Below are 24,971 nucleotides of genomic sequence, written 5' to 3'. Positions count from 1 at the left end.
TGGTATGAGCAAGAATTTCCAGGATAAGGTCCTAGACATGTAGATATGAGTGAAAACAAAACTTTGGCTTGAGATAACAGGTTTAGAGTCATAAGCAAGCTGTCACATGCATTATGAAAGCACGAGCTCCTAACCTGGGTCTGACCCTGCGTGGCTGCAGACAAACAAACGTGCGGGCAGCCTGGGTGAGCCTGTCCCATGCTTCACGTTAGGGCACGCTGCTGAAGTACGACTTAAAGGGGTGCTTTTGTGGAGTGAGGGTGAAGTTATTGCAAATCTTAGCAGTACCTGCATGATGACTGGAGGAGGTCGACAGTGTTTTCAGGGTACCTAGAATGTGCAGACATGCAGTTTCAGAGGGAATTAAACTATTCAGAAAGTCAGATCATGTTAGAAAATAGTTTGGCCAAAAAAAGTAGAACCAGAAAAGTATAAATGTTATTCATTGACATCTTCTAGGTGAAATATTTTGACTTTTTGTTCCAAAATATTTTTGACTTTTTGTTCCAGTTGCATTTTGAAACTGACAGATCTATTTGGGGAGCATGGTGGTGTTAAAAAGCAGGTAAATAGCCCTCTTATAGAATAGATTTCTTTGTCTCAGGTCAAAAATGTTTTGTGTTAGCTGCGACTGGCATTTAAATATATTTTTTCCAAGCTAGAGACGGGCAGAATGCCCGATGCCCAGCCTAACCCCGAGCAGTCTGGCCCCCCTCCCCCGGCTAGCCACCCCTATATATTGTTTAGCATGACGTCAGATGGTATGGAATACCCCTTTGGCTAGTTTGGGTCACCTGTCCTGGGTCTGTCCCCTCCCAGCTCTTACTGCACCCCCAGCCTGCCTGTTGGCAGGACAGAGCGAAAGGCTGAGATGTCCTTGGCTTGGTATAAGCACTGCTCTGCAACAATTAAAACATCGGGGTGTTATCAGCTTTCTTCTCATCCTAAGCCAAAACACAGCATTCCACCAGCTACTAGGAAGAAAATTAATTCTGTTCTAACTGAAACCAGGACACACATCCTGGTAGAAGTATAAAACCAAACAATTGTTTCCAAATATGAATACTATTGGGAAAAGCAGCATTGTTGCTTCAGCTCTCAAGCAAGGATTTAGTTGTTGAATTGGGTTATTTGAAAAGTACCCACCATTCAGTTTTATTAAAAGGTCTTTCCAATTAACAAAACAACTGTGTTGTTTAGGATTACAAAAAACAACCAGTCTTCCTCGGAGCTTGTGTCTAGCCATAAATCTGCCATTAGACATGCAAAGATTTTCACTTCTCCTCACATAAGGTGTTCCTGGCTAGCCTTCAGGATACAGGGTCCCATTTTATGCAGTTCAACTACTTTAGTCTGTGACCTTTAAGATTAACTGTTTGGGGATTTTCTTCTCACACAGTTTTTATCCTTTATCCAATTCGTGGAATTGTTTTAGAGCAACTGGGCTTGTGAAATGTGCTTTGTAGAGATTGAAAAAAGACGTAAGTGCTAAGGAAGGCTTCTTATTTATACAGCAAGGCTGTGTATTACATTTGCATAATATGATATCAGAAGAAATAAATGGCACCAGAAATAAGTGTATGGAGGGAAGTGCTAATGAGCTGTGCAGAACAGGGAAAGAGAGTATTTTTTTCACAGAGGTTATGGATTTACAATTTGAGAGAAAGGAAAGTCGAGAATTTTCTTTAATGAAAACCTGAACAAAGGAATATTGGAATAGGATTTTTTTCCCCAAAAATTTATTAAGATGTTTACAGATCTTATTCTGAATATTAAGAAAACATGCATACTAAGTTGTACAGCCAGAAAATGTGTCATTCAGATGCACAGTGGAGCACGGTATTGCAGAGGCAGTTTAACGTGCTAACTAGCTGTGCTCCCCTCCTATTATGTAAAATGGTGAAAGTACCCAAAAAAGTCTAAGATGCAGGTACATATGTAAATGATCAATCATGAGAAAAAGATATCACTGAGAAGGATTAGACAATGTAAAACAAAGGGAACATAAAACAGATGAAAAAAGGGAGCTTGAGAGGACCTGCTCTGGCAGTCTCTGGGAGACAGTGGTTAAAGTGCAACATTAGCTCAGGTTCAGCTCCTTCATATGTGTTTTTTAGACCTAGTCTATCACTGTGCTGTGTACAGACATTTGAGAAAATGACCAAGTTTATGGATCTGTTTGTTTTTTTTTTCTTTCTGTTTGGAAAAGGATTTTCCATAGTGCCAAATACGTTTCAATTACTGCTCCCACTAAACTCATTGGGAGTTTTCTCATGGACTTCCATGGGAGAAGAACTAGCTCCTATGCATTAGCAGCTGCCATCCTTCTCCTCCAGAAAGAATAACCAGTGTTCCCTAAAGACTTGAAGACCCGGTGACTGATGCTGCAGCAATACAGTGAAGGGTTGAGCAGGGACAGAAAAGACTACACAGTTTATAGTTATATAGTTTATAGTAAACACTCCTCTAAGATGTCCTTTGTATTAGAAGTGTTCTATATGCAAATGTAGAAGACAAAAAAACTTGAGTGGATGTTAAAACACAAACTCATTGAGTCTGGCTGCTAGTTTTGCTGCTCAGAAAAAAGCTAGAAAACATTTCTTAAAAAACTACTACAACCAGAACACTGATTCACTGCAAGGTATTTCCTGGACAAACACATTCACTGAAGAAACAAAACAAAACCAAGCCAAAGCCCAAACCAACTAGATGTCCTTCCAATTTATGGCCCTTTTACAATACCTTGTATTATTGATGGGACATGGCTTCGTGATTCTGTTTTTCTATATTTCACTTTTTAACATTACACAGAGAGGAATGCGTATAGTGCCCAGGCAGTCACTGCACCTAGTGGATAATTTTATATCCCACTCACATGCTTGAGTATATATGGTCCCGTAGTGAGTACATCCAATAGACTTTTTTTCTTCAACGGGGCTATAAATACAACTAAAAGCAAAGTACTGCACATAAGGACCTATCTATTGCTTTACTGAGGAATGAAAGATGCCATGGATTTTGTTTGTGTAGATTCATTCTCTCTTACAGCATACTGAATAAATTCATATCTTTGTCTGTTCTTGGAGAGGGGAATTTCTCCGTGGCCAGTGTGGTGCAAAAAGAAATCCTCAAAGCATCAATTAGAACTGCCTACCTATAGTACATTTTGACCTGCTATGGCTATGGTCTGGGATGCAATTAAGATGATTTTAGTAAGATTTGGTTTCTTTTGGTGACATTTTAGAAAGAAGTTTTCTAATATTTTTATTTCTAATAGTTTTTTGACGCGCTGGGTGGATGAGGGAAAGGCTGTGGATGTGGTCTACCTTGACTTCAGCAAGGCTTTTGATACCGTCTCACACAGCATTCTCCTCAAGAAACTGGCTGCTCTTGGCTTGGACTGGCGCACGCTTCGTTGGGTTAGAAACTGGCTGGATAGCCGGGCCCAAAGAGTCGTGGTAAATGGAGTCAAGTCCAGTTGGAGGCCAGTCACTAGTGGCGTCCCCCAGGGCTCAGTGCTGGGGCCGGTCCTCTTTAATATCTTCATCGATGATCTGGACGAGGGCATCGAGTGCACCCTCAGTAAGTTTGCAGATGATACCAAGTTAGGTGTGTGTGTCGATCTGCTTGAGGGTAGGAAAGCTCTGCAGGAGGATCTGGATAGGCTGCACCGATGGGCTGAGGTCAACTGCATGAAGTTCAACAAGGCTAAGTGTTGGGTCCTGCACCTGGGGCGCAATAACCCCAAGCAGAGCTATAGGCTGGGAGAGGAATGGTTGGAGAGCTGCCAGGCAGAGAAGGACCTGGGAGTGATGGTGGATAGTCAGCTGAATATGAGCCAGCAGTGTGCTCAGGTGGCCAAGAAGGCCAACGGCATCCTGGCTTGTATCAGGAACAGTGTGACCAGCAGGGCTAGGGAGGTGATCGTCCCCCTGTACTCAGCTCTGGTGAGGCCGCACCTCGAGTACTGTGTTCAGTTTTGGGCCCCTCGCTACAAGAAGGACATCGAGGTGCTTGAGCGGGTGCAGAGAAGGGCGACGAAGCTGGTGAGGGGCCTGGAGAACAAGTCCTACGAGGAGCGGCTGAGGGAGCTGGGCTTGTTCAGCCTGGAGAAGAGGAGGCTCAGGGGCGACCTTATCGCTCTCTATAGGTACCTCAAGAGAGGCTGTAGCGAGGTGGGGGTTGGTTTGTTCTCCCACATGCCTGGTGACAGGACGAGGGGGAATGGGCTTAAGTTGAGCCAGGGGAGTTTTAGGTTAGATGTTAGGAAGAACTTCTTTACTGAAAGGGTTGTGAGGCATTGGAACAGGCTGCCCAGGGAAGTGGTGGAGTCACCATCCCTGGAAGTCTTCAAAAGACGTTTAGATGTAGAGCTTAGGGCTATGGTTTAGTGGGGACTGCTAGCGTTAGGTCAGAGGTTGGACTCGATGATCTTGAGGTCTCTTCCAACCTAGAAATTCTGTGTGTGATTCTGTGTGATATGCATTAAGCCTGATGGTGAACTATTTTGGAACTTTCCAGCTTCATGCTTACAGTTGTCACTGTCATTGCTAACATGGGCATAACGGCCATTTCGTATATTTTGGAGTGTTGCTAAGGTCAAGAAAGATCTAGACAAACCTCTGAGAAAGGCAATAAATTACTATTTTGTTCAAAACAGTCTGTCAAGTTATACTCTTAGAACTGAAGAAAAATTCTGAAAACAGACACCCCTTCCCCCTCCCTCCCCCCCCCCCCCCCCCCCCTTTGAAACTGGTACTTTTTTCCTAAAAAGCCCTGAAGGTTGGCCAACACTGAAGCCTTACGCCTACTATAGCAATACTGTGGAGTCTTCTGAAAGAAGCAAGGAACAAATGCTCTGGCCCACTTTCATCTCCATGACTTGTTTTTACAAAAAGTCAGGCAGCCTAGTTACATCATATTTTAGCAGTTCAGCTTGGGTTTGGAAAAGTGCCTGACATATAAAGAATCTGGAAGTCTTCTCTTATCTAAAAACTAGTCTGTGAACACTTCAAACCCACAGAAGAGTACTTTATATGTCAGGTGGTCCCAGTGAACTCACCAGGGACAGCTGTGAAGAAGTGCTACCTAGTTGCATGAAATTTCACTATCTTGTCCTAAACTGGGAGTGCCCACTACCATGGAGGAAGTTGCACAGCTATGCTGGCACAGCATTGCGGTGGAACCATAGAAGACCTTTACTGTAAAACACACCTGTGTGCCAACCCAGTGCTACAGGTCTGGCAGGCCTGGGGCTCCCTGTGCCACCCTTGCTGGACACTGCAGACATGGCCTTGGGCAGACACTGACTGCCTCTTGCTCTGTACTACTTCATCCATGGGAGAACCAAGTGTATCCCTGACCCATACATCACGAAGCAGGCCTGTCCCTTTCTACATCCTTTTCATTTATGTCAGGGTTGTTTTGCATTTTTGCTGTTTGCTGTGTAAGTCGCAGCTAAAAGTTTCAGTCCTGAGCAAGAAGTAAAAGCAGGTTTTGCTTTTGGTTTCCTAAGCCATATTTCACAATATTTGTTATCTACTTTTTCAAGCACTGGTGTTTTGGCAATCAAAAAGTCTCAAAAACTCAACAAAACTCTTACAGCAATCTGGGTTTAGCCAGAAAGCTTTGTCAACTCTGGCTCAGCAGAGTTAGTTATCCTGGTTAATTGGATCGATGGCGACAACTGTAATTACTAGAGATGAGATTGCCTGTACTGTAATTACATTTCAATCTTCAATGTGAGCTGGACTGTAGAATACATACTGCAGATTCTCCCAATTACAAACAGGTTACGGAGAGCATAGTACTTCTGTGCTAATCATGTTTGTTATTATATAGAATAAAAAAACATGCCACCAGCTAAAAGAACTGTTAATCTGAAGCGGTTTTGCTGATTCAAAGGAATTAATCCACAAAGCTTTACCGCTACATGGTTTTTCAAGATAACCACACTATAAAAACACTAAAGGTTTTTTTAACCTATATAGTTACTAGATATTCAGCACATTACAACTGTCAGCTCTTGCTCTGATATTCATTTGCAGAATGTTAATAAAATACCAGCATTTATAAGAAAAAACCTATCCTTTCAAAACCATAGTAATAACTAATTTTTTTAAGTCCAATGTAAGATGGAAGCATACACTATGCCTGTAAGAGCTTCTTCAAAGAACAAGGACAAAGAATGAGGAAACTACATGGATTTGTCCTTTGATTTAAGCTTACAACACATCAGTGATGAATACAACTTAAAGGAAAAGGAGTGTGTTTCAAGGTAAAAGGATGCTGAAACTTTTATTTTCAAAACTACCAAAACTAGTAAAGACAGTATTTTATTCTGCTTCACTGAATACTCAGCCTTCTGTGGTCATGGACACTTGTGCTGGCTTTTCTTGAGGGCTCCAAAGAGGGAGGATTATGTATTTCTCTAATTAGGTTTAAAAATGTTATTCCTGATTTGAATGCACACCAATATAAATATATTAACTTCTTTTGTTTCCCAGCAAGGTCACTACCTTGGTTTTATGCTGCTCATACACTAATTTTGCTTATTTTTCAGTGCTTATTTATAAATATCAATGATTCATATTTGGGGAAGAGGGGAAAAAATCTTTTTCTCTTCTTTTTCTTCTTCTTCTTCTTCTCCTTTTTTTTTATTTTTTAAAAAGTTCTAAGGCTCAACTATGTCTGATATATTAGAGACCACATAGGTTTAATGAAATCCATTTATGATTTTATGAGTAAAATCTGTCCCTGAGCACCACTTAAACTCACATATGCCATCACAACAGAACTGAAGTGGTATGTTAGCAGGGAAAAGGTCTTGCTCCTGCTCTTTTCAGAGGGGTGACTGAGTTTCTAGTATTTAAATCCACAGTTTTGCATTCATGCAGCCATCACATTCTCCTCTGCAAGTGCCAAGTGATGGCACTGCAGAGAAAGCAAGCGCCATCTGTCTCCACTGCATGTGCTATCCATGCCATACTTTGCAGTGGGAAGAAAGAGGGGCCCTACAGGAGGCTGCTACTCTTGCCACTCCCTCTGCAACTCCTCTCTGGGCCCACATGGTAAGGAGCAGTGGCTGGGGCAGAGCAGGCGAGGCATTGACTCAGCAAGCTGCAGCGCAGAGGTAGACCCATACCAACAGACGGGCAGGCACATGCTAACTCCCCATTACAGCAACTGAGCATCACGAACTGATTTCCCACACCACCATGTATCCTCAGGACCATGTATCCTCAGGACCACTAGCCTCCTGGGGCTAGTGGTAAACCTGGGGGAAATAATCTATTTTTTTGTTTCACAAGTAAGAATTTTCCCAGAAACTGCATTCCAAAGACTAGCAAATGGGAAAGGGAGAAGCGAGAAAAAAGTTTTCTAGTTCAGTTCAAACCTAGTCTGAACCTCCTTGAAACATCACTCAAATATTAGTATAGTACCAATCCTAAACACAGCTTTACTTTTTCAAATAGATATTAAAAGTAAATGTTTGATTATCAAATTCTGGATAAAAATGTTTTCTAATTATAACCATTTTCTTTCACTCGTTTTTTCTTTGTATATCTTGCAATTACTTTTATTTAACAGTTTGAATCTAAATATACAGCACTGTGGAAGATTCTTGAATTAAAATGGCATTATCTTATCAGGCAGTATTACTGAGCTTTGTATAATACATGCTATTGGGGATATTCAATTTATTTCAGCTACTGTTTAAGCTATGATTTCCCCAATGTTACAAATAGGCTAGCTCCTTATTGTCTATTTTGAAAAGTTCGGTTTTGTATTTCAAAATGAGCCTATGAAATTCTGATTAAAATAAAATGCTCAAGCATACATTCAACCTTAAGCATGTGATTCCCTTGAAACAAATGGCTCCACTTACATATTCAAAGGTAAGCTTGTGCTTACTGCTTTGCTGAGTTGGGGCCTCAGACAATTCCAGAGACTCTAATATCACATTTGCAAACCAGATGGTACTGCCTTAGTTTAGTAACAATGGAGCAAAGTGTCCTTCGTTTATACTTTAATCTTAGAAAATGAGATCAAGACATTTCCAGCAACTAGTTGATTGATACTATGTGAAAGCTGAACAACCTTGTTAATTAGGCAGTCCTGCTGGAGTGTCTGAAGTGCACTGCAACCTATAATTAAAATATAACATTACAATGATCTGCAGAGGCAACCTGCTCTATCCCCCTTCCAGCAGCTGCCATGTGATGCAGCTACAGAGGTTAGCAGCTTACGGTTTTATAAAAGGATTAGAAAAAAAAGACTGGAAAACCAAAGACAAAAAACTGGCCTTCTCCAGCTAAAGATCTGAGTATTCAGCAACTACGTTCTGTTTTATTTGTTTGCATTCCCAGCTCCCAAACACAAACAACAAAAGCAATTTGCGGACCCCAGAAGGCTCACTCCCGAAGAAGAGCCCTTCTGGCACAGCAAGGCAGAGAGCAACAAGGAAAGTTTCTCGGCTACACTGGCTCAAGGCAATGAATATTCAAGAGCGCTTACCTTAACGAGGGGACAAAATCTGCGGGGAAATTGAATGGCGGGCAGCAGAGGGAAGAGGGTCAAGTTCAAGCAATGACACACCGTAGAGGTTGGTTTTGTTGAGACTGTCCTGGAATTGCTTCGTTAGGGCTGCAGTGAGAACCGCAAGAGGAAACTTAGCGCACAACTTCTTTATATACGTTTTCCTCAGCTACTTAGTAACTAGCTTGGTTTGCAGATTACATTCCATATTTTCAACTCAGCAAGCTTAGAACAAAGCTCACAGATGGATGCGCTATTTTGATGCAATTAACTGAATATTTAGATATATTCTTATTACAGTTTCGGACTCTGTATAGAAATGTTTAGTTTAATATATCATTGAGACAATTGATGTTTCTGTAGTTTTAATTACTCCCAAAATTCGTAACCACTTTCTGAGCTCTGGAGGCTGGATATTTGGCTTGGATATTTGTTTTGTCTTTATCTAAAGACACTTTGTGCAACCGAAAATATCCTTTCTGGAGATGGCAAAATGTGATGCAAAAAACAACAACAACAACAAAAACATTTAAAGTCAAAACTCTGAATACTATATAAACCAGAAAGTGTTAAGACAGCTGAGACTTCATATAATAAAAAATGGGTTGATAAATTTAGTCCAGAGTATCTTTCCCAATAAACAATACCAGTGTCCCTGTAGTTAATATTGTTTCTAGTTCATTGCATATCAACATTCACAAGACAGTTTATTTCAAAAACTGAAAAAGAAAAACTATACAAGCCTGTTAAAACCTTATTATTTATTTAAAAACAGTAAGGAATGTGTCTTAAGTTATAAGAAATTACCGAATTTTATTGGTTCTGAGCTCTGGGAGGAAATGTGTATGCAATTATAGTATGTCTTCTGCATCCATCTGCTAAGTTTATGGTAAGAATAAATCGTGGTTAATCATGTACAGTTTTGTATTTGCTCATAACCACAACAGTGATGTGTATGCACAGAGCATCCTGCTGTTTGTTATTGGATTTTTCCTAATTCATATAGTATTTCATGTTTTGCTACTGACGACACAAAGCTCTCAGTCTCGTGTGTTAAATACAATCACATCATTAAAGTGACCAAAGTTCCCAAACCTTGCTGATTATCATAATATACATATGGATCAATGTATTTGTTTGCAATTTTTTATTTTTTTTTTTGAGGGGTGGGATGGGTTTTTCATAAATGGTAATGAATGTTAGCTGTGTCTCCTGGTAGAATAGCAATGTGTGCCTGAAATAGAAGAGAATATTCTTATTTACAACTTGACTCTTGTGGTATTTCCTCTGAATTTTCAGTTGTAGATTTTAGAATTAACCTTGTATTGAAGGAGGAAAATTCTCTTAGGCACTGTCTGTTTTAAGGCTGACTCACCTTTGTGGTTATTTTTTTTATCTCCATGTCCTTGTTTTTCTAGTATCTTTGATAGTTCTAGTCTGAATGGTTGAAAAGTCTCTCATTTTAAAAATCAAAACTAAAATGCAGAATTAAAATTCTCTGCTCATAATATTATTAGATTAAACTTTGCCTTTGCAGTTCTAAAGCAAAGCAGATGCGGTATTCTTTGAATCCAGACCACAAAAAGAGCCAAGCCATCCACCAGGTGAGAGCTCCTTGCTCTTGGATAAGCAGTGGGAAGGGAAGTGGGAAGTGTTGGCACCTCTGGGAGAGGAATTAAGGTCTGGGAAATCTTCCTTGAGCCTGAGTGATGAACAGTCCGTGTCCTAAATAACAGGATTGGCTTCACTTCTCAAATGAATAGTGTCCTACTATATTCAGCTGTGACCAGAGTAACATTCATCAGCAACTGCAGAACACCTTCTTTGTCCTTGTAAGGAAGGAAGTAATCAGGCTGAGTGCAACTTTTCCCTACTAACTAAGGCCATGTACAACTTGGGAAACTGAAGGAAAGTTACACCAAACTTTGTTTCCCAATATTCCCCTCTGCAGGGCTGGGACTGGCTGTGCTCAGGCCAGCTCTGGTCTGGAGGCTTCATACCACTGCTAGCACAATGCTGAGGCACTGCTGCCAGCCAGAGAATAAAGCTCATTTCTCTGGGCTCAGGCTCTGCTTAGACCTTTTAGAATGGAGCTGGGGTGCAGCTAGCCAGTGTGAGGGTGCCCATGGCACATCCCCAGCCTCACAGTTTCTTGTGGAGGAGCCCAAGGAGTTTCATGCAATAGCCCAGAACTGCCTGGTCTTGGCCCACCAGTTGTGCCTGTTTCTGCTTCCCCAGAACCCACTGCTATCTAACTTCTGGGGAGAGGCAGAACTGAAAATCCTCCTAAGTTTCAATGCTTGCCATGAACAAATGTTTTGCTAAAATCATAGAAATTGTAGAATGGTTTGGGTTGGAAGGGGCCTTTAAATATCATCTAAGTCCAACGCCCCTGCCATGGGCAGGGACATCTGTCACTAAATCAGGTTGCCCAAGGCCCCATCCAACCTGACCTTGAACACTTCAAAGGAAGAGGCATCCTCAACTTCTCTGCAGTGCTTATACTAGCTATGCTTTGTATTTCTAACTGAAATATTTTTCCCCCTTGATCTTCCATAGTATGGCTGCTCTGTGGCAGTCAGGAGTATGATGAGCTCAGGGCATAAGAGTCCTTTTAAAATCAACACTTATCCACCGAAACTGGGGCTGCTAGGATTTATATTGGGCACAGGAGCCATTTTAATGAATAGCCCTTGACAAACCTGATCTACAGATTAAAATAACGTTATGGCATTTATAGAACGTATAAATTTAAAGCTGAACTGCACTAGCCATAAAATCTCGGGTGCTTTTGTTACAATTGTGACTAGCAGCAAAACAATATAGCAGCTAAGCATTACAATTAATAACCTCTAACTGTAACACGTTCAAAAAATCAGGGTCCCTTTCAGAGTGCATTACCAGGTGTCATGTCACATCAGGTTTTCTTCAGGCAATAGCTCAGACCTGACATAAACAGATGCAAAAGACAAAGCTCAGAACACTTAGTAATACAGATTCAAATAGACACCATGTGGTCTTATTATTCAGGTTTAACTATTGTTCTGTACTGTTTGTTTATCACAGGGCTTTCACTTTCCTTTAGCCACATCCACAAAAAACATGGTCACTAAGCAATCTAGTCTGTAAGTGGGGGTATACTACATATGTTTATTCTATTTCAAATCAGGACTCACGCTGTGCTCATATACTCTGGTAGTTAGCCATCAAGAAACCAGCTGCAACTCCTTAACTTCTAGGAAAAGCTGCTCGTCCCTTGGCCTGCAAGCAGATGCACCAGGCAGCTGCCTGGGCTGGTGCAGCTCGGTACCAAGGGGCCCTGCGCCAGGAGGGCTGCCGGGAAGCACTTCTCCGTGCCTCCCTGTGCAAAGGCAGTCTCTGTAGCTCCTGATGGAGGAAACGTGGGTGCCACAGTGCTATAAGAAATGTGACAGTCAACACTACAAATATGTAGTTCATGAGATAGATTTTTACACATGTTCCTTTTTTTGTGAAAGGCTTTCTCCAGGCAGGCAAACCAGAATATTTTGCAGTACCAGTTCTCTCTGTAGTGCATGCAAAGCTCCTCAATTCATTACCAATAAAGAATATTGCTGGGTCAGTAATTCCCATTCTGGTTTGAACCAATTCACACTGGAAAACCCAACACTTGAAAAATGCAAGGAGTCGGCTGAGGGAGCAGACCTGTGATGTGAGATCCCAGCCAGGGAGAGGCTTTAGTTCCCATTGCCTGCTCCGCTATTAGAGACCAGCAATCATTTTGCATGCACTCTGGTCTATGCCAGGTTTCTGGAATTAACGATAAAGTTAGGTGCTGCTGAAAATAAAAATCCCCAGAAGAAATTCTCAGAAAAGTATGCAAATTGAATGCAGTTAATTGTGGCTGTTACGATGATTGTATTTAATTTGCAGCATCTTTTGATTGTACATGGCAAGAGATAGCATTGGCGCCACACTAATAGGAAATAGCTAGTCAGAGAATACAACAGCCTGCCATTTCAGCTTGAGTAATTAAGTATCCTGCTCACCTTGCTCACTTGAGGAGTAACCACTGGCACTTATGCAAAAGTCACCCACCTTTCCTAACCCTCCTCAGCGGGATGCACAGATCACCATCCCCATTTTGCAATTAGGGAACCTGAAGCCCAGGTTTAAACATTGCTGAAGTAGCAGAGATAACAATAATTACTGTCATGGTCTTACACAATTTTCATCCAAGCCCAAGTAGTGAGAGTTCTATAGTGAAGCTTCTGCCCCACAAAAATCGACAGCTAAACTCCCTCCTTACCCCTGTTCCTATTCACTGAACCATAATAATGACAAGGAGGGAGCTCTTTGCATGTTTAAAGAAGCAGAACTGAATGCTATAGACTCCTTATAATTAGTTTCACAGCAGCTGACTGTAAAAACACGTAATTTTGGTTCAAATAATATGTACTCTTTAAAACCTCTAAAATACCCTTCCTTCTGTTTTCTTACTCTGAAACCATAAAAACTAGCATGGTGAGGCTGAAAAGTGTTCAGCGCAGAAAGGTAGAATTCTGCGCGCTGGATGAACATATTGTGAGCCGGAAAGCTGTATAATCAATTAGCATCCTACTGGAAACCTGACAGCCTGTCGTGACCCATCAGGAGGTATTCTGTGCTCTCGATATCTGTGGGTATTGGGGACCATTTACACAGATACCAGGTAAGCTCTTACAAAGCAGAATATGATAAGGTCAGCTCTTTGTTTTATTTCTAAGTGGTTTTCCAAGATGTTTTTCTCTCTAGTGGAATGAACATGGCAGTGGAGCTAAAAATGGCAACACTGTATTTCAGGTAAGTGGGTTGAAAAGTCATTCTCTCTGGGAAATGAACTCATGACCTTTTCAATGAAAGGTAAAGCTCAAACAGTAAAAGTCTGCATCTAAGATGCACTAAATAGATCATTGACTAATAGCTCAAGAGGGCAATAACAACAGAGCCTGCCTAACAGCTCATGCTAATGCAAACATAATGTGCCATGTAAAAAGAGATTAATCACGTTTTCCTACTGGAAAACTGACAGCCTGTCGTGACCCATTAGGAGGTTTTCTGTCCTCTCAATATCTGTGGCTACAGGAACCATTTATGAGCTGACAAATTTGGATGACTGGTAATACTACACTAGGACAAAAATGAAGTCTGAGATGGGTGTTACATTTCTGGTCCTTTCCAGCATTCTGCTTACAGACTTTCCCCTTCATTCATATTCATTAATGTATGTACACCGTGGGCATGCATACATGTACCTTGTGTTAATTGCAACATGGTGCATTTACTGTGCAGTTCAAGTAGAAGTCTTCACTAGTTCCTGGAGCTTTTCCTTTTATGATCAGAGGCTCATAAGCTGTTTTCAGCAAAGAAGTGCCTTTAACACTGGTAAGTACATTCAAACCATATCTGATTCCCTTCACAAAAACAGAGAAAACAACCCAGTTCAGATTATAATTTAATGTCAGTGATGAATAAGTACGATTTAATGACAATATCAGCATTCTTTGATGAGGGCAACCTCAAGCCACTGGCTCATCTCTTCCATAAATTGGAATCCACTCTGATTAGACTGCATTTTGCATTCTGCCGTGCATTACTCAGTTAATGCAGCACTTATACTAGCTACCCTTAATGAGGCAGTAGGCATGTCTTTGTTTTTAAGCAAAAGTTTATCTATGTGTCTGTGGCTGATTTCGTAAGTGAGACAACAGATCCTCAGACCCTGTTTCCTTTCATCTGAATGCTTGAATGTACTGTGCATTGCTTCCTAAAACTCAGACTGCCACATGCAAAGTGCTGTGCAAAAAAAAAAAAAAAAAAAAAAAAAAAAAGGCTTTCATAGAGTGATACTTTTAGATGTTTCAGCTCTTCAGCTCTTCTCTGGTGTGATTATGAAGACAGTGTTTTACCTCCTTCCTGTGTGTATCATATTGTGATTACTTTCTTGGGGAGTTGCTGGATGAAGTAGTTAAGGAAACACTAAAAAAATCAGCAATAGTTTCACATAGCTATGTTCTAAAGTAAAGTATGTTTCAGTGATTTAGAGGCTTTTGAGCTAATTGATTTAATGGCCTTATATAGCTCCAGTCCATCAAAAAATACTGGGAGACTAATTCATAACCCCCCTGCCCCTGGCTACTACTACAGCTATTTATCCTAGTGCAATGCCAGTGTCAAAGGCTACCAGACCAGAATGAGAGCCTTACACATTTATTTAAGTGAAATTACAAGGTATAGTGTTACAATGAGCTGGGATCTGTAAGTCGATGGAGGCTGGACCATCCAGCCTTAAGGTCTTATAACAACCCTTTTTTATCCCAGAGACTCCACAAATCATGTATATTTTGATTAAAACCAACATCACTCAGTTGATAAAAAATATTGGTAAACTAGATGCGCTATCATAGTATATTTATCTTTATTTTTCCTGACACAAACTGGTCTTAATGGAACAAACCACGCAATAAATCACTTAGGGTACGGCCATGTCCAACAGTAGTGTTATGGCAGCTTAGGGCATGTATTCAGCAGTGGAAAAGGTCCATGACTGGGTTTAGAGCCCCTTTTGGGTTTACTTTATATCCGTATAGCTTGACAAATGCAAATGCTTCATGCATTATAGGCACACTTTTCACTCCTTCTCAGGAATATTCTATTTTATGAATGACAATTTCAAAATATTTTGAAGTTATACTTCATTTTTGGACATGATGTTTGAAAGCAGATGACATCCTCTACTGTCAGTTAAAACTGATTTCTGGAAAACCCCCCTTTATGACATGCATTCTTTAATTCTCAGTTTCTAGCATGATAGTTGGTGTGGTTTATTCTAAGTGGTAAGATGTTAAGCTTGCTATGATTATATTGTTAACATGGGTATAGCACAAAAATAGCGATGAAAAGTCACTAAATGTTGCTATAAAAAGTTTGATAAGTTGCAGTATTCCAAAGTATTTTTGCCATAAAATATTTTTATAAGCTGAGATTCAAACCCATTAGTTGAGAATTTGCTATCAGCAGCAAGATCTCAGATAAAACCAAATATTTACCTCCCTATATACATAAAAGAAAGCTGCACAAGTACAGTCTGAAGCATGGTACAACTGTAAGAGTTTCGTCTACAGCAGCACTATTAATAAAGTCAGCCACGTCTGATGGATTTGAAATACCCTCCCATACCTTCTGTATTTACTACACCTAATCATCATTACAACAGAGTGAGTTGTACCAGTGTGCCATAAGCTGTCACTGAGTATCATGTACTTCTAAATTTAAATCTTGGACATGAGACAATAAAGAATTATAATTCTTAATTCATGAGATTTCTTAACTGTTTCCAGTTATCTAAAACTGCATCACAACAGTCAGACACCATGAGAATTGTAGAATAAAGTCTAACATCTCTTTACCAAGCCAAAACTAAGGTCTCAGCTGCTGGTAGTAAACAGGAACTACCTACGCTCAGATGCCAAGCCTGCTCCCTTCACATTGTCCTGGACTTGCAGAAGGACTCATCAGTCTCACCCTGCCTTCCACCTTTACCTTCACTAAGCCCAAGAGAAACCATTCTCCAACACGCCCTTAGTTGGGTGAAGAAAATCCTGTTCACCTCTACTGACACCATGGACTCAACCCTGTGGTGTATTCCTTCAAGGCACATATACCTCACTCTTCATATTCTGCTCACACAGCTGCCAGCTAGCTGTGCAAAGCCCTGGAACATGTGCAGATAATGCAGGCATTCAAGACAACGTATGCAGTGGTGGTTGTTCATACCAGTTCCTTCTGTACTTTTTGACAGTTCATTTACTGACCCATTTGTGCAGACTCCTGCTACTTTAGGGAATGTCAGAGGGCGTACAGTTGAGGGCAGTCTGTACCTCAGCTGAATTAAATCACAGAAAACAGAAAAATTTGGGCTAGGAAGGACCTCTGCAGATCATCTAGTTCTTGCTTATTCAAAGGAAGTCTAACTTCAAAATTGGATCATACTTCTCCAGGATTTGTCCTGCATATTGTAAAAACCCCCAAGCATGGAGGTCCTAGAGCTTCTCTGGGCAGCCTGTTCCCTGCTGCGGTGCTCTCACTGTGAAAAGTTATTTCCTTACCTCCAGCTAATATTTCTCTTACTGCAACTTGTGTTGATAGCTTCTTGTCCTTTTGCTGTGAGCTCCTACAAATCTGTCTCCATCTTTTTTGTAACCCCCTTCTTTAGACAGTGAAAGACTGATTATATCCCCCTGAGCCTTCTCTTCTCCAGGTTAAACAAACCTACCTCCCCCATACTACTCCAGCCCAACCACCTCAATAGCCTTCCACTGGGCTCCTGCATCCCCAAACTAACTGCAATATGGCAGACGGTCTCAGAAATGCCAAGTAGAAGGGAAAGCTCAGTTCCCTCACCCTGATGTCCCTCCAGCCAGCTGTCCTGGTCTTAGCAAGGTGAGGGCATCACAGGGCAAACCTAAGCCTGCATTAACAACATCGTTGGACAGTTGACATTGATAAAGTGCTGTTTATGAGAAAAACAAGATTTTTTTTATTATCATAATATGTTTCACCCATTATTCTCTTACCTTACCATTTTCCCTGTAAACTCGCATTACTTGACATCTTGGCAGGCCTGTTTTGTGGGCAGTTCTTTCCCAATTCAGCTAAAGCAATGTGATAAGAAGCAGAAGAGATTGCAATATGCTAACATTTTAAATGTGTTTTTGAAGAGGCCTTTGGGCACAGATGTTCCATAAAACTGTATTTATTATTATAATAATCTGCTGAAGAGTGCAGCTGTTTATTCAGGGATCTGAATATTGAAGACTCCTTAAATCTAATGATTCCTAGTCTGCCCCACTCACTACTCACTGCACTTCCAACATTAATAAGAAATACAAATGAGAAAAAACTGTATATACCAACATACTTCAGAGCACCGCGGAATAAATATTCACTTACAGTATAAATGCTGAAAAAAAAACAACTTTCAGAGGGAATCCCTTCAAAATACAAGTGGTATCAAAACAGCTTCTGAGGAAAAGTCTTAAACCCACAACACAGAGGCATTATTTGAGTTTTATGCCCATATTGTAGAAGTACATGAATAGCAGATGCCTGCAAATACTCTGCCTTGTAACAGCACTGATACACATGGGCAAAAGGCTGGTTTACAGCTTCGCTCAAGCTACTGTGGAGATGCAGTTTTAAGTCCACAGGGCTTTTAAAATAGTGCCTGTCTGGTAGGTCAGTAGTTTTGTACAACATTACTAGTCATGATTTCTTCATACTAATTCAGGGAGAGGAACAATAATTTCAAAGTCAGAAGTGTGCAAAGATCTATGATAAAAATACAAATGGCACGTTATTTTTCCCTAGATGATGTAGCAAGTCCTTGCTCAAGCAACTTCAGAACTGGATTACTAATCTCATCTGGCATGCCATGACCGAACGATTTTCTGTCAGTCAATGATGAGATAAGAGATTGCAGAATAGTATAAAAAAAGTAATATGAGTTTAAAGCTGTAAACTATTCTCATCTGTATTCACATCTGTTTTGCTTGACTCTAATTCTCTCTTCTGATTTTGTCCCCTGGAAAGCTGAGTGGGATCTGGAGCCCTCCCGTCTCTGCTACACAGGTGCCACAGCAAGAGCTTCCTTGGAAAGCTTCTCCTTAGCTTTCTGCCGCCCTTCCCCAGCAAGGAGCTCTGGGAGCCCTCAGAGCACCTGGCTCTTTAGCCACACATTTGGCACGTGAGGCCAAGGGTTGCCTGCTGCAGATAAGACTGTGAACAACCCAAATCACAATAATTATTTATCTTTATCAGCCTCAACAGGGTTCAAACTGGCATCAATTTAATATCATATTTACAACTATTGTCAGGAACGAGCTCTGAGGTGTCTCCAGAGGAAACTGTCTGCAGGTCTACAAACTTCCTTCTGAGCCTGTTCTTTTATATTCTTTCATGCTCTCAGCCCTTTCTGAAAAATCCAGATTTTTCATATCCACCCAGTAATGAAAACATGTTATTTTTGGAGATATTAAATTCATATGTTATTGCAATTCCAGAAACATTGTATTCCACTGTGGAAAAGCACTATTTGTTCATCTGTTTGTGAACTCTACAGTCTGTAGGTTCACTGGGGGACTGAAATACTGCTGAAACCCTCTGCCTGTTCCTCCTCCTTTCTGCAGAGAAATCTAGCAGAAAACTGTTAATTCCTTATTTCACCATTTTCATAATAAATGCTGCAATTTCCTAAACAATACAAAAAGAAACATTCGAATTATTTGTTTGCTGGAGATTGCTACAGAGAAAGCTAATTTGCAAGCAGAAAGGGCTTGTGTTGTCTTGCACTGGGACCCAACAACTCCCACACCTCACGCTCTCACTGTACTGAATCTACAGCAATAAGATTCTCTGTATGAGTGCCTGTGCTCCTTTCTTCATCTTTGGCCTTTTCAGCCAGGCCCATGTAAGGTTACAGCCACAAACCAGCTGGCAGCAGGTTTCACAGATGCTGTGCTCTCTGCACATTCCCAGAGTCCCTGAGGCCACCGGGCTGAGAGCCTTGTGCTGCCTCCAGAGGTCGGTGTGTGTCGCGGAGCTGAGGAAACCCTCCCCAGCACCCATGCAACTGCCGGCCCATGGCTCAGCCACTACCCGAACCGGCCTGTGTGACTGATGGCCCAGTGCTACTCACACGTACAGCCTTCTTCGCTGCCATGTGTGCACATTCCCCAGGATATTCACATACTTCAAGGAGGAAGAGGCCAGAAAAATGAATGAAGTTAGTCCAGGCAGAGGTGATTCTGGCTGCAGTATGTATTTTATGATAATAAAAGATACAGAAACCAGCAGTCTTCCCAGCAGAGCACCAGCTGGCTCCACATGCTGCAATAATAAGCTCTGCTCTAGAAGCCTGGGACTCAATATCTTATATACCAAGTACAAAAGCACTAACTGGACTACAAAGTGCTTGCAACCATATCAGTGGTTCAGAGCGACCTCACAGTTTACCGATGTTCGTTGGCATGAAGCTGGTGTCTTTGTTTTGTGTGCACTTTCAAGTTCAGTCTGTTAGGACTGTAGAGGCTTAAATCACAAGAGGCTTTCACACTACAATATTTTATACCTTTTAACAAGAGCAACATACTAAGCATAGTTACATAGTGCAAAATCACACAGTGTAAGGTCTGATGCCACAGTAGGCTAAGAGTGTAAGGGAGAGCTGAAGTAGCAGTAAAAGTGGGTGCAGTGACACACAACTCGCTTCCTCTGGTACGTAACTTTGTTGTACATTCCCATAGCCATTGACTCATTGCTCCCTACCTGTGTAGCCCATTTGCTGTTGGAACATCAGCAGAAAAAGACAGCTGCTGCTAAAGGACTACCAAGAGTGAGTGGTCAATGGTTTCTAAGTGTTCAACAAAGCAAATACATTTTTACCAGAACAAGTAAAGGCACCTCTTTCCCCAAGCACCTGTCTTCCTGCCAAATTTCAGCTTCCCATCCCTACCACTGTGTCTTTTAAATTATTCAATAATAGTCACATGCAATTTTTCTAATGGGAAAAGTTATCTTTTTGCTTCACCTTATTCTCAAAAACAATTAAACATTTTTTTTTTCTCAAGCTTTATTAACATTAATTTAAAACACAATAAAGAGTCACCAAGGACAGGAAATTTTGCTTGAAAAGCGAAAGATTCAAAAGATACAAGCAGCTGTTCATCAACCCCTGAGTGGAAATGGCTGTGGTCTCAGCAGGTTGGTATTTAAGCTGGCATGTGATTTTAAGCACTTGAGCAGTCCCTAAGAAACAAAAAATCAAAAATCACATGCTGCAAATGAAATGTAAGGAATGAAAGCTTGATAACCCGGAACCGTAAACATAAGCCCAAAACAAGTAACTTCAATATTAATGCTCAAGTTATATACTCATTCAAGAGCTTGGTGTAGACACAACCTAATGCTGTTTTCAAATTGCTACGATATTTCACACAGTGCTATGGTAATATGTTCTGCTGTATACAGTGTGATGTTAATTTTTATGCTTTACAGTAGAATGTGCATTGACGTTGAATTACGATTGTTGTGGGAATCATAACACTGGAAAACATGTCTAAATCTAAGCTTTAAGGTTGTGCTAGCATATCTTTTACATTTAATTTCCTTTAGGGAGAAAAGAGGAAAGGAAAGGAAAGGAAAGGAAAGGAAAGGAAAGGAAAGGAAAGGAAAGGAAAGGAAAGGAAAGGAAAGGAAAGGAAAGGAAAGGAAAGGAAAGGAAAGGAAAGGGGAGGAAAGGGGAGGAAAGGGGAGGAAAGGGGAGGAAAGGGGAGGAAAGGGGAGGAAAGGGGAGGAAAGGGGAGGAAAGGGGAGGAAAGGGGAGGAAAGGGGAGGAAAGGGGAGGAAAGGGGAGGAAAGGGGAGGAAAGGGGAGGAAAGGGGAGGAAAGGGGAGGAAAGGGGAGGAAAGGGGAGGAAAGGAAAGGGGAGGAGAAAGAGGAGGAGGAGGAGGAAGAGGAGGAGGAAGAGGAGGAGGAAGGGGAAGGGGAAGAGGAAGAGGAAAAAGCAACTGGCCATTATTGACTTTGCCAAGAAAAATAACTCTTCTTTGCAAGTACTAGTTTTGCAGAGACACTCCAATGAGGACTGCTCTGAGATACAAGGATGGGAGAAAGCTTTTAATCTTCACATGTAACCTTGGGGATGTTCTGGATTCACAGTCCAGAAAAGAAATGATGTGAGGCAAAGTTATATCAGCTAGTGACTCATGGTAAACTCAAGTCCCCAGTACGGAAGAATCACAGCACAGAGGCACTTAAAACAAGGTGAGAAAAAAAAAAAAAAAAAAAAAAAAAAAAAAAAAAGAATAGAGACAAGCAAAACTGACATTCCCACTGAAAAGAGCCTTTATCACTCCTCAAGTGATACAGGAGAGCAAGGTGCAATAAAGACTTTTTACAGCCAAAATGTCATGTTGTTGACTAGTGACCTCCTGTCTTCTTTGCACTTTGAAAGTGATTTTAACTGACTTTTGGATGTTCTCTTTTAGTTGCGTTTTCTTTTTTTTTTTTTTTTTTCTTAGAGTTAGTAAATGGCCTTGTTAAACATGCCCTTTTCTTGGATTCCGAGGTATTATGGAAGAATATTACCAGGATCAGAATCCCTCTGAGTATTTTCTAACTTTTTTTTTTTTTTTTTTTAATTATATATAGAAATTATAGCTTACTTCTTTTCCTCATAGGGGATGGAAGTCCATACAAACAGCAGAACACACTAAGGCCAAGGCAGGAAAATCAGTAGGTTAGAAAAAGGAAGGTAACATTGTGTTCCTTTTAGGTTTAAAAACAGTTTTCCCAATCCATACTGGTGCTGTGAAAGAGAACTGAGAAGAGTCAGAAACAGAGGGAATGAGTGGGACAGCTCTGTATAAATTTCATCACTTTTTCATCATTTGGACTCCATGTCTCTGAACTCTTTCATGATGTTTTATTAGAGCAGTACAAGATCAAAAGAGAGGAGCAGGTTCAAATCTGTATGCCTGATACACCAGGGGGATTATAAGATTCCTGCTTTTTCACCTGATGTCTCCTCCTGGGAACCTGTCCGTTGCAGTCAAGCAGTTTTGTCTGTGTGTACACAGATACGTATGCACAGATGCTGCATATGCCTGCTTTCCAAAACAAATCTGTGAAGATCTTACTCCTTCTAAAAGTAACATGTTTTGAGAGCTACATATTTTTTTATAGAGTTTGCCGTCTCTCAGTTAAAAGTTTCTTCCCCTTCCAAAAACTGTATCATGTTTTGAGGAAAAAGCATGTGTATCAGGGTGGTCTGCCTCATAAAGAGCCACAGGGCTCAGTGCCAGTCAGCTCTTTTCAATTATCAGGTCCAGGTGGGAAGTGTCAGGTGGTTCCTATAAAGGCTAAGGAACTACGTGTCTAGTGGGAAGGTCTGTGCAATCTGTTTTGGCTGAGGGAAAAAAGGGCTGAAATTTGATTTTCCTAAATTTGAAAAGCTCCCAACCGTTCAGCCTGGCTCCTGAAGGTGTGGTGCTAGATGTGGTTGGGCTAGGAGCTGGCCTCATACCCTGTGCCGTGCTGACCTAGGTGTACTACCAAGTCCATGAGACTTGTCTGCGTCATTTCAGAGTCCTGGCTGCAGCAATCAAACACCTGTCTCCCTACCCCCCAAAATGAAACAAAACAAATGCACAAAGAAAGCAACCTAATCCCAAAGAACCCACCATGCACACATTAAAAATTCTTGCTAATGTACACACAGCATAAAAAAAAATTAGTAAGCAATCATCTGAAATGACTTTTACATTATAGATTGTTCCTGAATGAGGCCTAATGGTGGAAGCATCATTGCAAACTCTTTTCCATTTGCAGTGTGCATTTATGGTAACTATTCTGCCCAATTTCCTGTACTTTTGCTGGCAGAAAGGGACAGATTCCCTCTACTTTATGGCTCCTTCATGCTGCCTGGGTAGTACTGCACTTGTGCTTGGTCCCTTCCTGGGAAGCTGAAGATAGGACTGGAATGATTATAGTTATGCAATAACTATTTCTTCTTTATCTTTTCTGAGAGGGGAAAAATGTACAAAACTACTGGCCACATCTGCAGTGCACCAATTAGAGACAGAGAGGACAGGTATTCAGTCTCCATGGATGGTTCAAGGTTAGAGAAAATTACCCACTTTTAGCAGATAACAGAATCCTAACAATCTGCCTTAAACTGGGATTGACTGTCCACGATCTGAGCTGATAGTAGATACAATATTTCATCCAAAGACAGGTATATTTGCTTTCTAGTTTTACCACTGTAATATTATTTTGCTGACCTTGAGTCACATTGGCAAAGGAACTGATGTAACACGAAAGTATGTTACACAAGGCAATCAACAACATAACACGATATGAAAAGCCTTGGGAAGAACTTAAGTCCTCAAGAACAGGACACCTACTACCCAGTCACATATAGAGTTTTGAATTGGGAACAGCTACCGAAGATACAATATGAATCAATATATGTCCATTTTATTCACAAAATGATGGATAATGCGGCAGGCCAGCTTGATTTACCTCAATTTGCAAATCGATTTGCTACACTTTTGTGAAAAAACAGTAATCAATTCCAGATCAAAATAGACTGAAGTGCGGCAGGAAGTGCCAGCCCCAGCTACACAGCAGTGACGCTACAGGTACGCCCCCAGGACAGCTCAGGGGGCCAGGCAGACAGCAGCACCCATTGCTGGGCCACATAGGGCTGCACTGCACAGCAAGCTCATCTATGGGGAGCCCTGGGTGCTGCCTGACACCAGGGTGATAGTCCTGTGGAGGAGTTTGGCTGTGCGGAGGAGTTGGAACTGCAACATGTGAGATTGTGTCTCTTACCGCTCAAAAACAGCACTGCAATGCAGGCAGATCCTAACAACCAGCAACCCGCTGGCCAGCCTCACAAACCCATCCCCTCACCTCTGGATTCTTGCATTTTATTATAAATTCTTGTGATTTTATTATAAATGAAGTCTCAACTCAATCTGAATTTAGTAATATTTATAAAAGGTATAAAAGGCAAGTAAACAGGGCTGGATATGCAGGGTGTCTACGCTCCACCAACATCAAACACACGAACATCAAACATTTTAAACATGCAGAACATTGCTTTTACATACTAAACCTGAGTATGCCTACATATATGCACAATCAGAAAAGGTAACAAACAATCCTTTAAGTTCCACGACTTAACAGTCTCCATTTTCCATTCCTTTTCTTGATTACAAACAATAGTCTCCATTTTCCATTCCTTTTGAACATTATGTCTTGCTTTAAGTTGTCAAGCAACTTGATTTTCGGGCCTTATATATCCCGTTCCTCCTGGATCGAAGAAAAGCATATCCATCTCCTTTTCAAGGCCAATAAGCCTGGGTCAAAAGGCATGTCCAGGTCAACAGGGGGCATAACAGCAAAGGCTTGCGATGGCTGTAGCCGTGGGGGGGCCAGTGGTGTAGCAGAAGGATGGGTGGATGAGCCCGCAGTTCCCTCACTGTCTGGCAAGCGACATGTGTCTGACTGTGATCCCACATGGCTCTTTAAGGCCTCTGAGACTGCTTGCCAGGTGCCGAGCAATCCCACTGCAATCTTGTCGTTTTTAGTTGCAGAGTCCCACACCTCGACCTCAGTTTGGTCCCATGTTTCAGGATCATAAACTGTCCAATTGTTAATAAGGAGAATAAGCTCTATGGTTGCCAGGACAGTCTTTGTTCCTAAGGATGTATGATTCCCCATAATGTGCAACTGCTTACCAGCGAGGGGCAGCTGTGTGTGCAGCTCCGCTTCTCTCAGCTCGAGCTTCTTCCCAGCTCCAGTGCACCTGTTTTCAGCGACTTTGTGTATGAGCTTCTCTGAGCAGTTTG

The 24,971-nt window shown here is 41.3% G+C and overlaps 1 protein-coding gene across 5 annotated transcripts in view; it reads right to left on the bottom strand.

The window, feature by feature from the left end:
• Positions 1-24,971, bottom strand: part of SEMA6D (semaphorin 6D) — a 237,279-nt gene that overhangs the window by 67,846 nt on the left and 144,462 nt on the right. For all 5 annotated transcript variants that reach the window (XM_082769260.1, XM_082769265.1, XM_082769261.1 and 2 more), the window contains one exon: positions 8,518-8,646. The gene's annotated coding sequence lies outside the window, so the exon portion shown is untranslated. The remainder of the gene's footprint in view (positions 1-8,517; positions 8,647-24,971) is intronic.

Source organism: Aythya marila (assembly GCF_965140915.1).
Source record: "Aythya marila genome assembly, chromosome: 11".
NCBI lineage: Eukaryota > Metazoa > Chordata > Aves > Anseriformes > Anatidae > Aythya > Aythya marila.
This window is presented reverse-complemented; position numbering and strand designations above follow the sequence as displayed.